Source organism: Belonocnema kinseyi, chromosome 9 (assembly GCF_010883055.1).
Source record: "Belonocnema kinseyi isolate 2016_QV_RU_SX_M_011 chromosome 9, B_treatae_v1, whole genome shotgun sequence".
Classification (NCBI taxonomy): domain Eukaryota; kingdom Metazoa; phylum Arthropoda; class Insecta; order Hymenoptera; family Cynipidae; genus Belonocnema; species Belonocnema kinseyi.
Window position 1 is genome coordinate 80,528,946 of NC_046665.1, and position 10,867 is coordinate 80,539,812.

Below are 10,867 nucleotides of genomic sequence, written 5' to 3' on the forward strand. Positions count from 1 at the left end.
TATAAAAATATACAAGATTGTTTAACCATTAACAAAGATTAACTTTTATGACTATTAGAAATAACCATTTTATTAGGAGGTATGCGCTCGAAGTTAGACATAAATTGAAGTCTGGCTCCGTCTCAAAACTGAGGCATGCTCAAGTCGAACTTTTCGACTTCAGCATCTCTTGATTGGGGGAAATTCAAGTCGAACTCAAGTCGAAGAATTTTTATTCTGGTTTAATGTTTTGTTTAAAAAACATTCGTTTTAAATTCAGTAATATATGTGAATAACGTTTTCTATGAAATTTTAGGATCCCTGAGGTTCAAAGCGAAGAAAAATTTGTTTTATCTCTAAAAATTGAAGATACATAATTTTCTGGCATGATATCAGTTCTAAAAGAAGCTGTGCTTAAATGATTTTTTATTATCGTGAATTCCTATTTTTTATTATAAAGAAGTTTTAATAAGGAAGCATTAAGGAAGCATTTATTCCATTGAAATACTAACTAAGTGAATTTTCGAACAATTATAAATCGAACTGGAGCGTGATTGCAAATTACAGTGTCATATCTTAACTATTGATTTAAGTATATAATTTTATATTTGACATTCCACATTTCACTTTTTATGTTTCACATGTCATTGTTTTTGTTTATTAAATTCATTATATATTGAAACTTTCTTCAGTTGAGTTCTGAAATAGGCTGTTTATTTGAAAACAAAAGCAATGACATGTAAAAAATATATCATGTGAAATGTGAAATCATTCATAATCGTGACCCCTTGTTTGCACTTTGCTATCACAACAGTCTTCCTGTTTAATAATATATTTTATATTTATTATTTTGATAATATTAAGGATTAAAAAAAATATTTTCCTGTTTCGATCTGTTCCTAATTATATATATATATATATATATATATATGGGCAATTGCCAAAAAGTTGACATCACTTTGTCCGAGACATATTCCACTTTTCCTTTAAGAAATAAATTTGTTCTAAAGATGACAGCAGAATTTAATGTACTTCGAAAATTTCTAAATAATATCAACTTTATTTTTTTAATATTTGAAATTCACAGATATCACTTATATTGAGTTGAAAATTATAAAATCAACAATCACTTTAAAGCTTTGAAGTGATTGTTAATTGGAGAGACTAGTCTCTCCCACCAGCTTGTTCCCAGGATAAGAAGGAAACGTGTGAGGTCAGAAAAACTGATTTTGAACATTATAATCAACAACATGACTTTCATATTATAAAATGAACTATTCATCGTTACAGTAGTTTTGTTTGGATGTCCATATGCGATATTTTTTATCATGTATGTATGACTGTGCTTTCGGCTCTTACTTTGTGTAATAGATTATTAGAAGCGATAACCTATCCGGAAATCGAGAGGGATGTAGGAAAAGTACATCAACATTGTTTCTTAAATGCATTGCAAGCAACTAAAAATGATGGATTTTGTCGAAAGTTTTTCAACAAAGCTAGTTGAATGAATAGTCTAGTCTTCCCACAGCATAAAATACTACTATTCTCAATCATTTATTAAAATTTAAATAAAAATTTTCAACATTTTGTGTAGCCTATATTCTGAATAGCTTCCTCTGGTATAAAATGAGAAAATATTTTGAAATGCTGAAGTCAAAATCAAGTCATCATATTTTTAACGGATCTGCATATTTTTTTGAATGAATAAAAAAATTTATGTTATTTTATCATAGTTGCATATCTCGTCACGCGTTTTTTAGCAACGTATAAAATTTATATCCACTACAAATACTTGATGAAATAGTTTTATATTTGCATACTCTGTTGAGTTACCCTTCATTTAAAAAGTATTTGTTTTTGTCGACTTGAAAGTCTTGTTGTTTTCGAAAATCTCATGATTGTCTCAAATGGTCAACTTTTTTGACAACCACCCATATACTCCACACTCTATACTCTATACCACAATTATATTTGACTTTTTAAAGTTTTTAATTTCTACAATTTTAACTATCTCATCGTGTACAATAAAGGAAATTCTTTATTGGGGTTCTACGTAACCCTATAATTTTGTTGGTTAGAAAAAAATTTAAGGTTGATAACTCCGTTGAAGTTGAGATGTTATGATAAACTTATGCTTTAGAGTTAAGGGATCAAATTCGCACCTTAGAATATTAAAAAAATTATAAAACATTCAGAAAATAATTTTTACTTTACGGACAACAACTTCTACTATTTGAAAAAATTAGGCAATTCTTGTCCTAAAATTAAAAAATAATTTTGAAACAATATTTTTAATCAAGGAATTCATTTTGTTTTAAGTTTATTTATTTCTTTTTAAGGGCATATAATCATAATTTCCCTCAAATTCTTGAGAATATCTGAAAAGATTATTAAGGATTTCAGATATATTTAATAAAAATATTAACATAAATGTTAATTTTCCACCAGAAAATATGAATTCCCAACGGAAAATGTATATAACAGTTGATATTTCAACTAAATAGATTTTAATTTTAAATTAAAAACAGTTGAATTTAACTGGAAAAGACTAATTTTCAATAAAATCGTGGAATTTTCAACAAAAAGGTTTTTAAATATTTATGATAAATGTGTCGAAAAAATATTTAGAATATTTTTCAGAACATTTTTTATTTAAAGGATTTTAGACATTATATGAAAAATTGGAAAATCTTTCAAAATTAAAAAATTTGTTTCAAAATCTTTTAAATATCTTTCAAAATTATTCGAATATTGTAAGAAATGAACTAAAGATATTTGTGAAATGATCAAAGTTAGGGTTTGCTTCCGAATTTTTTTGTAGGTATTATTATTAATGAATTACATACATAACTCGTTAAAATAAGGATATTATATAGCTGAATTAGGAATGATGTAACTCTAAATATGGAGCTAACAAGTATGATTAATTTTGACCGAGGCTTGAAATTTCTAAATAATTGTACAGGCTCAAGAAAGTAATCAGGGCCCTTATAAAAATATATAGACATACTTTTTTCGAGTGTGCGCGAGTGTACCGCTTGAAATTCCGTCCCGAACATTTTTGTGGCCATGGCCTTGTAAGGGCCTATATGAATTGAAAATAAGTGGAATTTATAGCAAAAATAATTTTTAAACTTTTGTAATTTTTTAAAACTTGAATTCAAACTTATTTAATTTTTCCATATCTCTTACAAACCACAAATTTGTACAATTGACAATTTGTTTTAAGAATCATTTGAAACTTTCTCATGAATCTTAAGAAAATGTTATTATTCCCTTGAAACTCTGCAAAATTGTTGAAAAATTTTCAGGTCTTTTCAAAACTTCTAAATATCTTTCAAAATAATTTAGTTTTCGTAAAAAATTTAAAATATTACAAAATTTAAAAAATATCAGGATATTTTTCAGATTCTTTTTTGAAATACTTTGAAATTTTTAAAACTAAAAAATAAACTTTTGAAATTAAATCTAAATCATGAAAAAGTTTCCCATAAATCTTATTGTCGGTACCGGTAATTGTTTGGTTACTGGTACCGACAATTTTGTTCACCGGTATCGATAAAGAAATGTTCTCTTTTATCAGTAATGTTTAGGAACATTAAGAAATCAATGTTATCAAACAATAACATTACTCATTTGGGAATTTTGATTTACAAAATTACTGTTGCAGAAATTCGTAATTGGTTTGAATAGATAAACAAACTGAAAGCATTCACTAGAATTTATATTGACGAAAATTCGCAACCATCAAAATTGGGTTTTGAACAACAATGTGTTTGATATTGTCGAGATATTTCGTCGTACTAGAGTTATACTATGCCATGTTCACTTAAAAAAATGTTGAACTATTATTATTTCTTAGGTTCAATAAATATTAAACTTTGATTCTAAATGCATTCTCCCCTATATTTATTCTCTCAAGTGTTGCAATTATTAATTAAATTAGTGACTTTAATCAAAAGTTATAAATATATATTACGCTATGTCTCTTTTTGTATTGTTATAGGTGATTTGAGAAATGTTTTAACTTCAATTATAGTAATCAATAAAGCAATAAAATAGTGTAAATCAATAGTTATTAAAAAGCATATCAACTTTAGTTGTGTTTAGGTATAATTTTTAGTTCTTTTTTTGAATCTAGTTATTTAAAAATTCTGCCTTTCTTGCAATCACAAGTCCGGATAAATGCTACGGAGATTAAAGATCTCTATTAATCGTACGCATACCAGGGAATATTAGGGATGAAAGAAATTTAAAAAATATGAGCTTTTGTGATTTTTGTAAAATAATCATAGTTTTAACTATTATTTATTCAATAAACTGACTTTAATTTTAAGTATACTAACGATAAATTAGACTTATCGAGAATTAAGTATTCTGCCATGTCCAAGAGCAATAACACAAACGATTATCTATATTGATGGATAGAGTTGTCAAAATCGTATATTACTTTTGGCCGGGTATAATCCAAATGTTTAATACAGCTAGTTGACTAATTTCATGATATTTTTTTCTATAAGAATGTCCAATTAAATATGTAAGCTTTATTTCAAAAATTATTCTTTTCCTTATTTTTGGAAACTGATGCAGATAAATAGTGTTGAATTATTTCCTATCTGCTGTACGGTGGTTTCCCTAGGCACTTCCCTTTTAAAAATATGCAATATAATAGAATAATTTAAATTATCATTCTGTTATAAACTTTTTACTTCAAATTTTTATTTGAAATAGTTCATTCATAAATATTTTGTGGACATGGCGTTCTAGAATTCTTAAAAGAAAATAATTTTTGTAACTCATATTACGCCAATATATTGCGACATTAATAAAGTATAATATGGTTCAACTTTGAGCCTCGTTTTTTTTCAGTTTGACAGTTGAGGGACATTGCGTTGTATATATAACTTTAGGGCGACGATTTGGTAACATCACTTTTTTTAGATTTAGGACCTTGAAAGAAAAATCAACTTTTTTCAAAAACCGCCTGGGGATTCTTTTCTTTTTGTTCTCAAAATGATCGTGGGTTACCACAGAAATGAGATTTAAAAAAACTCGAAAGGGGAGAGCCCTTTCAATTGAAGTCTTTTTACACACACCGTGGTATCCCTTTCTCACATACAATTTAAAAAATAATGTCGAGTATAAAAAATGTAATTAAGATACTTAACTTTATTAAAAAATCTGATAAATGAAAAAAAAGAGAAAAACCATTCTTTAAATTATGTCTAGACTGATGCGATTGTCAGTCCCTAATCGTCGGAGGGCATTGATTGATGTGTAGTAAACGGAACTCTTCTAAATTTTTTCTGCCATACATTCGGATTCAGCGGAAGTATACGATGGTGGGTGACGTCGAGGAAAGGAGGGGACTAAAACGAATAGCGGCTCACTTCTGAAACAGGAAGACAGTGTTAACTCTCTCGTGCTCCGTGCAAGTTCGCAAGCTCTAGTGAACTTTCCTCCTGTAGGATTCAACATCTGCGAATCACTCGCAATTTTCTTTAAAAACTTGCAATTTTTCTCTTTAATTTTAACCCATGTGAAACAACCCCCAAGTGAAATTTCTCGCCATCGATAAAAAAAAGTCCGTCCAAGACCTTTTCCATTTATCCTAATAAAACAGAGGTACGTTTAAAATGTGGGACCTTTTAATTTCTAATAAATCGGATGCGATTGGAATAATAAAATTTGAACACAAATCACGTTAAGAGTTTTCTATTCGCGAGCGACGATCAATAGTCACTTAGAGCCCATGACGTTGCCGGTACTGTGTATATCCTTCTCCCAGGGCTCGAAAAATAATAATAGAAAGTCGATTTTCAATGTTAATGTTAATCTTAATATTAAATTGTGAAAAAATGAGATGCTTGAGTGAGGATCGGATGATAGTTTCATCTTAATTGGAACGATCCGCCCTTTTGTTGTTCGATACAAGTCAATTGAGGGCAGAATGGAATCTGCATTCAGCAGGATCTCCCTTTTATTAAATGGCACTCGCTATGGTAATCGATAAAATGATAGGAAATAGAATCCTTTAATTTGAATTTGAATTTTAGATTTCATAACTTTTTATTATAATCTAATACAAGGCTTAAAGGTTTCTTTAATTTATGCAAACAGATAATAATTAATAACGCAGGCTTGTCGGCTAACTTGGTGTGATTGACATACTATAAACAGTACTTTATACCTTTAATGTGCGCTTTGATACTCAAGATACAAAATCCTATTTACCTGAGATTGTATGTTTGGTTTGCGAGATAGTGAATTCTGTTACATCTGCCAGTTGTGGATAAGGAAAGATGCTTATATGAGAAAATAAAATATTTGGGGAAAATAAAAGCGAAGTTTTGAGTGTAAAATAATCTTGAAATAATCCATGTGGAAATGGGCATAAATAAAGTTTAGCAAAATGTAAATTGCTGGCAAATACATTTTTTTTTCTAGAGTCATGAAATTAATCAGACGTCATTTTCATATTATCGCATTATCGAAAAATAATGCAATTTTTAACTTTCTGATGGAATAGCAAATCGATAAAAAAATGTGTATCATCAAACTTCAAAGTCGAGATCAGTCTAGTGCACTGGGCAAAGTTTATATTGATATTGTGAAACAAAGGCTTGATTGGTAGCTGGATTAAAAAATAGATTTAAATTTTAAACTGGTTCTTCAATTTGGATGGTGCGTCTTTGACTTTGAAATTTTTTCCGTATTATTAGGGGGAGCTCGGAAAGGGGCTACTTCTACTGAAATTTGGGCACCCCGGGAAAGTCCTGGGAAAGGGGCTATTTCTACCGAAATTTCGATACGAATAGGCGGACTTTCGTGTAAACACGCCCATATTTGTATCGAAATTTCTGTACACGCAGACACTTCCTGCAAAATATCTATCTGAAGATGGCAAACTCATAAAAAGTTTATTATGAAACTTGAAGGTCATCAGTTCTGAAGCGATCAGTCGGTGCACCGGTCAAAGTTTAGATTGATTGTGTGAAACAGGCATTTAAAAAGTAGCTGGGTTATAAAAAATATTTAAATTTTAAAATGTTTTTGTAATTTATATGCTTCGGTATTTAAATTTTAAAAGTTTTTGTAAGGTAACGTAAAAGGTTGATTTTTTTTAGGGGGCAATGCATAAATTGCGTAACACATTTCTTGCCAATTGTTAATCACTCCCCTCTCCTATGTAACAAGTAGTAACAATATGGTTTAGGCCTTCCAAAATCGAATTATTTCAGAAAAAGAATTCAAATTTTCACTATTTCCAATTATACACATCAAATATTGAATTCTTCAATTATAAATCTTAAAAAATGAAGAATTTGTAATTGTAAATCTTCAAAATTAAACTATTGAAAAAAATTCGAAATTACATATCTATAAATATAAATCTTAATAATTTAGTAATTTTCAATTCTATATGTTAAAAATGCAAGAATTTTCAATTACAACTATTCAAAATTGTACAACTATGAAATGTAAATCTTTTAAATAATTTTTTCTTTAATTTCGAAAATTTACCATTAAAAAATGTTAATTTTGTAATTTTGATGATTTAAATAAGGAATTTCTTCAAATCGATCTAAACCTAAGAATTTGTATTTATAAGTGTTTCTTTAAAACATATGTTTAATTACAAAATTTACAAACTGAAGAATTTGTCATTAATTATCCTTGAAATTAAACTACACATTTGAAGAAAAACATTACGAATTACATAAATTAAAAGTATAAATCTTAAATAGTGAATACATTTCCATTATGAATGTTTAAAATTATAGAACTTTGAATTGTGCACATCTAAAATTCAAGTTTTTACAATTTAAAATTCTGTACTTTTCTTGATTTAGATTTCAAACTTCTTTAAAATAATCAAAATTGAAGAATTTCTATTTAAGCATTTTTAATTGTAAATCTTAAAAATTAAATGTGAATTATATATTGACTCTATATTACTAACTATATAATAACTATATATTGTGAACTATATTCTATATTATATTCAACACTTTTATGTCAAACGTATTGCATCATCTTTTTTTTCGTCTCCCGTGTCATTCTTCTAAAAATTTAATTTTATTATTCAGAACATTGCGTTTAACGAGGAAAGGGAAATCTGCTCATCCTATCTTAAAATTATTATTTACAAATTTGTCGATCTTTTTTGACTGAACAACTTTTCTCTATTAATTTTTTTTCGTACCATATGTGTCATTTTTCAAACAAAAATTATTTTTGTTTTCAATGGTATACTTTTTAAATTAACAAACACAACGCATCCTATCAAAAATTTATTAATTACACATTTGTAGCTCTTTTTTGAATGAGCAACTTTTGTTTCATTTTTTTCATAACTTATGTCGTTTGTCCAAATATTTAATTTTTAATTTCATTTTTTACGATTAAAACCAAAACTACTCATCCTATTAAAAAATTATTTTTGACAATGATTTTTGCGCGAACTTTTGTTTTATTTTTCTTTCGTAGCTTGTGCTGTTTGTCCGAAAATTTCATTTTTTCAATTTTAAGGTTGCTTTTTACGAATGCAACAAAAACTACCTGTCCTCTGAAAAAGTGATTAACTACAAATTTGCAGATATTTGTTGGTTGCATAATTTCTATAAATTCATCTTTTTTTTACCCTGCATAGTTTGACGAAAAAATGGAATTTTTTATAATTTTTTTTACAATCAAAATTTGAATTTTCGATTTTTCACGAACAATCAAAATGTTGTTACGATAATCTTGTGGGGCTTTCAAAAACCAACATTTATTTCTCTCGGTTTTTTTTTATTTCGTGCGTTGTTTGGGTTAAAATATTTATATTCCTTTTTTAATTTAAAAAATGCTGTTACTGTTAATTTTCCTTTTATCGGAAAAAGTCGTAAGGATGAATTGTTTCAGTTTTCAAGCACTGCGAATAGCCGTGCATAGAATTTTTAATTCTTTAAAAGAATTGGTCTGAAGAATTTTGCAAATACATACACACGTACATACGCACATGCAGACATACGTACAGACACTTTCGTGTAAACCTAATTTTCTGGTTCAGAGTGCCTCAAAACGTGGACATTTGATAAAAAGGTGAAGAGGGGGGGGGGGCTAGAGTTTTACTTAATGAGAAGGTAGAAACATACAAAATCATATATATTTCTGAAATATAAATCTTAAAAACCGAATAATTTTCAAATAAATATTTAAATAATTTTAGTTTCAAAATTTTCAATTAAAGAGGGCGCAAGTTTCAAGTAGAACAATTAAAAATCCTGTAATTTTGATGATTTGCATTGGAAGTGACTTGAAGTTTTTCTAAATCGTATTGTCCTGAGTGTAAATTTTAAAAATCTTTCTAATTTCAATTTTACAGACTGATGCTTGTAGATAATTTCAAGGCGCATCTTTTTTTCCTTTTGCAAAAATTTATAGGTTTTGTAGTTTTTAAGATAATTGGTAAAAAGTGGATTTTTTGAAAACGAAAAATTCCAAACTTTTTTCACTTCAACTCGCGCTAATTTAGCCAATTTTCATCATTTCCAGATTTCCCCAATACAAAGTACGTGTTTAAGTCTTCTGAAACTATCTAAGAAAGAAAAACGAGAATATTGTAATAAACAAAAAATTATTAATTTTTTTTGAGGCAATGCAAAAATCATGAATTTTAAACCTCAAGCGCCTCGTTTAGCGAACGAATTTTAAACTACGGAAAGCTTTCAGTGAGAAAGTTGTTCATTAAGGTTCAAAGAAGTTTCCTGGAAAGTTTTAGATCAATTGGCTTAATAGTTCAGAAATTATGAATGTTTTAAAATCCAAGCGGTAATCTTGACGCTGCCCAAAAACGTGCCTGGCCGGCTACGTACGCGCTGTAGCGAACGACATGAAGGTCAAGTCAATCTTATGAAAGCAAATGCACAACAGTAACTTTTTTTGTCATCTTCTATGAAATTCTACAAAAAAAGCATAGAATCAGCGAAGTGATTGTTTCTTATAATAGTTGGAAAAGCATTTTTTTGAAATTATTGAGATTTTCTAGATATTTTTGAGAATATTAATTAAAAAGAAAAAGATATTAAAATGAAACAAGGTAGAAAAAGAACTAGAAATGAAGATTCGTGGATTAAAAATAAGAAGAAATGTTCCAAAAATCAGGTACGATTGGAAATCGTCAATACAATTTTTAAATAATTTTTAATCATACATTTAATATTTTATGACTTTTTATTCTTGATTTTTTAAATAATTCTTTTACTGAACTATATATAATATGTAGATAGTCTAAAGTAATTATTTTAAATTTTTAATGACGAAGTTAATAGCTTTATTTGTTATTTCTTTAGGGAAAAGAATACATTACAAAGTCTAAAACTAAAAAAGACGGTATTGCTAAAGATATTCTAATCCCAGAGAGATATTTCAAACCTATTGAATCCTGCTGTAGAGAAAAATGTTACCAAAAGTTTTCAAATGTTCAACAAGAAAAAGTACATACAAATTTTTGGAATCTCGGGAACTATAATGAACAAAATGTGTTTCTCAGAGGATTGTTAAAATGCAAGGATCCTATCCAAACGAATGCAGGTGAAAAACTAGGACGGTTAATTCATTGGATATATTTATTTCCTACTGACGAAGAAAATGTTCCGATTTGTAAGAAATTTTTTTGTGCTTTTCTATGTTTGGGCAAAAGAAGAGTTGAAAATGTTCAATAAAAGATTTTAAATAAGCAGCCTTTAAAAAATTTGGCAAGTGTAATACGCGAAAGTTGTCTTAAATTAACGGAAAATTTAAAAAAAAAATTATTGAAGAGCATTGCGAATCAATTCCACATCACAGTTCACATTACAAACGAAATTCTACCAACCTAAAATATTTTGATAATCCTTCATTA

The 10,867-nt window shown here is 28.0% G+C and overlaps 1 protein-coding gene across 3 annotated transcripts in view; it reads left to right on the forward strand.

Annotated features, from left to right (window-relative positions):
* Window positions 1-10,867, forward strand: part of LOC117179875 (long-chain fatty acid transport protein 4-like) — a 58,285-nt gene that overhangs the window by 16,228 nt on the left and 31,190 nt on the right. For 2 of the 3 annotated variants that reach the window (XM_033372046.1, XM_033372047.1), the window contains exon 1: window positions 5,393-5,604. The exons of the other annotated variant lie outside the window; for it this stretch is intronic. The gene's annotated coding sequence lies outside the window, so the exon portion shown is untranslated. Of the gene's footprint in view, window positions 1-5,392; window positions 5,605-10,867 lie in introns of those variants that run through there. 3 annotated transcript variants of the gene reach the window in all.